Source organism: Alternaria viburni, assembly GCF_023758015.1.
Source record: "Alternaria viburni strain BMP 2772 chromosome Unknown scaffold_58, whole genome shotgun sequence".
NCBI lineage: Eukaryota > Fungi > Ascomycota > Dothideomycetes > Pleosporales > Pleosporaceae > Alternaria > Alternaria viburni.
In genome coordinates this window covers 14,312-19,970 of record NW_026055827.1, presented here as the reverse complement: position 1 = coordinate 19,970, position 5,659 = coordinate 14,312, and the positions used below count along the sequence as shown (strand labels likewise).

The following is a 5,659-nucleotide window of genomic DNA, read 5'->3' as shown; positions in this document are numbered from 1 at the left end:
AAGCGGAGAATAAAGTTCATGGTGCAGGTGAAATAGTACTGAATGAAATTAAAGTGAGTTCTGACTATAAAAGAAATATAGATAGATTAGCAGATGCAGAATTAAATCAACCGGGTATTACACAACAAACAACTAATGATATCAATGCCATTAAAGAAACGGCTAAAGGATTATTAGAAGCAAGCGGGACAAACCTTGTGGAAAGTATGCAAGCAGTTGTAGATACATGTTGTTCATAATAGTAAAATAACGATTAGATCACCATATACTTGTTATGAAAAAGGTAAAATTTGTTATTTATAGTAATTTTTTTATCTATTATAGTATAACAAATCCCAGTATATACATCTTATGAAGTAACTGGTTAATTGCAGTCTAAATTTTATACAGCAATTAAGGGGGGGGAGAAGAGTAAAATAAACTTTTGCTTAAAGCCCCCCATAAAAAAAGAAATTAGCTCCATTGGTAGAGCATCCGTTTTACACGCGGCAGGTTAAGTGTTCGAATCACTTATTTCCAACTTATTTTTCATAATTACACACCTATCTTAAAGGGAAAATGGTTAAATTTAACGATAATAAACATAAAAATTTATAGAAATGTAGTAAGGATGTACAATATTAATTAAACTTATAACTTTCATTGTTTTGCCCTAATTTATACCAATAATTCATAACAATATTCTATGTTATACATATTCAAAAATAAACAAAATAGTTTTAATGATAAACCATTAAGTACTAACTATATTATAGAAAAAAATCCAAAATTACAAAGTAATTCTGAAAGAGATGAATATAATAACATTATTTTTTATACGTCTTCTAGTAAAGAATGATTTAGTAGTGTATACTCTTACAATAAATCTTACATTAAATCTTTAATAAGTTACGATGCTGTAGTAAATAAATTACTTAGAAGTTATTGTAATATGCTACAAGATAAAATAAAAATTCTTTTTAAACGTAGACGTGATAACAAGATTCGTTATTCAGCAAACAAAATATATGCAAGTAGAGCTGAGCTAAAACATACTAACACAAAACTTTTTATAACATTATATATATATAATAAACAAAAATCATCTATTGAGTGGTTTATATTAAAAATTCTTGTACTTGTAAAATATAGAAAACTAATTGTTGATGGAGAAAGAGTATTTGTACCAAACCATGAAAACAGAATACCTGCTTTATTAAAAAATAACTTTTTCATATTTAGAAAATGAAATATGGCTTTCTTTAAAACAAATAACAACTTAATAAGATACTTCCTAGTAGATTTAAGAAGAAAATACCTTACGTTAAGTAATATACCTACTTATAACATTATACTTTTAAAAAAATTAGTTAGATTACAAAAAATATTATTTAATTCATTAAAATTACTTAATTTTAATAAATCTAAATTCAATAGCTTAAATCTAAACTTAAGAAATTTAGGTTTAATTAGTTTAATTGAAAAATTATACAACAAAAAGGTAGAAATTAACTTAGTTGAGTTAAGATCTATACATTTAAATAGTGACGTATTTTCATCAGCAGTAGCTTTAAAATTAAGAGATAGGAAAAATAAAGCAGTAAGAGTTTTAAGAAAAGCTATTTTACAAATGGTAAGAATACCTGATTTACACACACTTATAACATTTGATGATAATATTGAAGCAATGAACAAAAACAATATTATAAATACCATAAAACAACAAGTAGTAAGTGGTGTAAGATTTGAAGCATCAGGTAGATTAACAAGACGTTTAACAGCTATGAGAGCTGTATTTAAGTATAGATATGCAGGTAGCTTAAAAAACATACGTTCCTCATTTAATAATAAACCATCTACTATGCTAAGAGGTTACGTTAAATCCAATACACAATATACCCTTATTAATTCTAAGACAAGAAATGGAACTTTTGGGTTAAAGGGTTGAGTTAGCAGTCATTAATGCTAACTGTAGATTTTTCACATTTTAGAGCAATATATTTACTTAGTATTGTGTATATCATATAAACCTACACCTATATTAGTTATATTTTTGTATATTCCCGCATGGGTTGAAAAAAACATATACATGTTCTTTTCTACCCTGCTGCTTATTTTTTTTTTCTTTTGTTTAACTTTTTTTTAGTTTCTTTTTTTATACAAAAAAAACTAAAGCAACCAACAATGGCAAAATAAATAAAAGGAGATCCAGGTGTAATATTATTAACAGTGTAGATATATTTGTAGGTTCGATTCCTAATATCTCCCGTGAAAGGTTAAAACGGTTAAGGGCGTTCTTTCACTTTTCCCTTTTTTTCTACTAAAAATTATAAAAAAAATGAATACAGAAAAATTACTAGATATGTTAAAAAAAAAATTGGATACAGTGGAGTTTGCTGCTAAAGAAAAAAGTATAAAATTAATTGAAGATATATATACTTCATCTGAGAAAACTCAGATAGAGAAATGAAAGAATGATAGGAATTTCTTGTATTCTTTAGTTAAAAGAAATGCTCCTTTTTCAACAATAATTGATTTGAGTGGGATTACACTTTCATCTCAGAAAGAACGTAATGTTGTTCATACTACCTCTATTGTTTTTAATAGAAATTATTTAGATAAAGCATTTTATAATAATGTTATACGTCGTAATTTTGGGGCTATTTTCTTAGATACGGAAAAGATTTATATTATTAGAATTATAAGAAATAGAAGGCGTGTATCGGAGGGGTATAAAATAGAGAATGGTACACACCTTTATAGAATAATGCAATATAAAGAATTTTTTTAAAGAGGATATGGTTGAGTCGTTAGTTACACATAGAGATCATGGGTGAAAAACATTCTTAATTGTTGATGGAGTTAGATTACCATTACTAAAAGTTATATTTAAAACTTTTGGGATAATAATTAGTAGTGGGAAAAATAATTTAAAAGGAAGTCTTTCACCAACTCAATTTAAGTAGATTAATGATCGTTGTATTTAATACTAGTGCATATAAAATTGTAACACAATCTTTTTATAATCCGGATAAGTCTGTGAATAAGCCTGTAATGGATCTTACAGAACGAAATTTAGATTTGTTTATCAAAACGATAATCATAGATGAAAATAGGGAATTTCCGTTTATTTATTCATCTCTTTCAAAATATAAAAAATTGAAAAGTGAAACTAATTTATTATAAATGGAAAAAGACATAGAAAAGGTAAACAAATACATTAAAGAAAATCCCAGTAAATTTGTAGAAGTTAATCATAGGAATCTCACTAAATTTAAAAGTGTTCAGTCTAAAAAGGGGATACATACATGCACTAAAATCAATGTGAATAGTCCCGAAAAAATAAGTTATTAAGACGATAGATTGGTGAAAAAAGAAGAATTGATAAATCATTATAAGAAATATTCACCGACTTATATAGAAGTATGTGATACTTCTTCTTCCGGTGGGGATTTTTAAGGGGTTGACCCTTGAGCCTCCATGGAGTGGTTTAGAAGAGTATCTTCATACTTTCCCATACAGATGTGAGTCACAAAATCGCAAATAAGGGCCAATCCTCCCGGGGTAGTGTGAGATGAGTGTTGATAGAAAAACACCTTTCTCTCATTAGGTAGCCCAATAAATACAAAAACTTGTCTATTAGTACAGCTGTACTTTACAATAATAAGCAGGTATGTAATGACTGTTATAGTAAATTATTTTGTTATTATCGTTCTTGTATTTGTAAAACACCTTAATTTATGTCAATAAGCTCTTTTGTACGTACTATTCATTCAAATAATGATATATTATAAAATACAATTTATACTCCACCAGTATAGTTATTGTGACCTAATTAACACAGCAAACTCAACAAAAGTGTTTTAAACTAAAGAGCTAGTAGCATAAAACCTTTAAGTACTAGTTAGGATCACAATATATATTTCCACACTTAAAATTTTTACATACCTAGACAGTTTTTAGTTTCTTTTCTATTATAGGATCTATGTTAATGTAATACTTATAATACATAGAAAAATTTTAGAAAATTTACTAAATAATTATATATAAAAGCTATACTATCTTCTCCCCCTAACTTTTTTTTACATATTTCATGATATACTCAAAAAGTAAGGGGACTAGGGTAAATTATACAAATCAAAAAACTTTTTTCTAGTATAATATTTAAATACATAACACATTTATATTTATAATAAAAAATTATTATTTAGATAAATATTTGTTAATTTATAATAAAGGTATATTACAAGGCATTATTTCAAAACTATATAATATACATGGGACTAGTATAATAAATGCAATAACTATTGGTAATAAAACAGTTCAACAATAGGACATAAGCTGATCGTAACGAATACGCGGGAATGAGGCTCTCGCTCATATAAAAGTAAAGATCATTACACAAGTTTTAAGTCCTATTACCACACCACTTATAGTTGTTCCTATTACTGAATTGTAATTATCAAAGTCAATTACATTAAAATTAGTTTCATTTTCTGTTAGATACATATAACTATCCCCTGCAATAAATTGCACTAAATAAAAGTAAGGATATAGATAATAGTTAAAGTCAAACAGATAACCACCTAAAAATAATATACTATTTAAAATACAAATAAGAATAATACTAGCATATTCAGCTAAAAAGAAAAATACAAAAATAACAGCTGAATGCTCTGTCATAAACCCACTTACTAGTTCTGATTCCTGTGTTGTAGAGTATCAGTAAATACTTTACTTATTCGTTAAAAGAGTTAACTTTTAAGTAGTATTTACCTTTAAAAACCAACCCTTTATTTATATATTTACTTACAGTGACCTTAGATACATTTAAATAAATAGCTAGATCTGAAGCATAATCAAACCTTATTATCATATTGTTATCTAGGTCATAGATACCTACACCATTAGGATATTTAACTCTTTTACTTCTTATAAGCTCTTTAGTTTTTTCCGAATGTGTCTTACCAAACATAGGATTTAATGACCCAGATTTGCTAATGAAAGATTTAGATCTTTCATCATGATGCTTTCCTCAGAAAGGATGGTTAGTCTTATCTTTAAATCTTTCAACCATTTTTCTTTAGCAGCTTCTGTATGCTTGTAGCCTTCTGAGCTAGAAGCATTTTTTAAAAAATTATATAAATTGCTAAATTTAAATTTATTTATATACATAGTTTCTAATTCAGTTAATAATTTAAAGCTAGTAGTCTTATTCTCATAAGTAAAATATTCAAATATACAAAAGTTAAAGTTCTCTAAACCATATTTTGAAATAGCAATCTGTAAAGCCCTATTTGATTTTCTATTTGATAAATGTTCGTTTAATCTTAAGTATAAATCTTTTGCACTACCTATATATTGTTTTCCATTAACCATGTTTAAAAAACTGTATATACCTCCAATTTTTTTATTAAAAAAAAATGGGAGATCACGTTTAGAAAATATGCTATCTTTATCCTGTAAATTCGTTATAATTAATATAGGTATAGGATTATCTTCTTTAGGAGAACTTGAGGTATAATAAGGTCTACGTAATGTAAAATTTAAATTAGGTTTCTTTCTGTAAGTGTTTTTAAATTGAATTCGGGTTTATCTCAAAAAACATACTCTTGTATTCTTATGGGCTATATCATATACAATTATATAACTGTATTATCGCGTGTAGTCTCTGAGGATC

General features: G+C 26.5%; 1 non-coding gene across 1 annotated transcript; it reads left to right on the top strand.

Moving 5' to 3' along the window:
* The first annotated feature begins 447 nt into the window (after positions 1–447).
* Positions 448–524, top strand: J4E79_011822. The gene has a single exon. It is a non-coding gene; the product is annotated as a tRNA-Val (tRNA).
* The last annotated feature ends 5,135 nt before the right edge of the window (positions 525–5,659 follow it).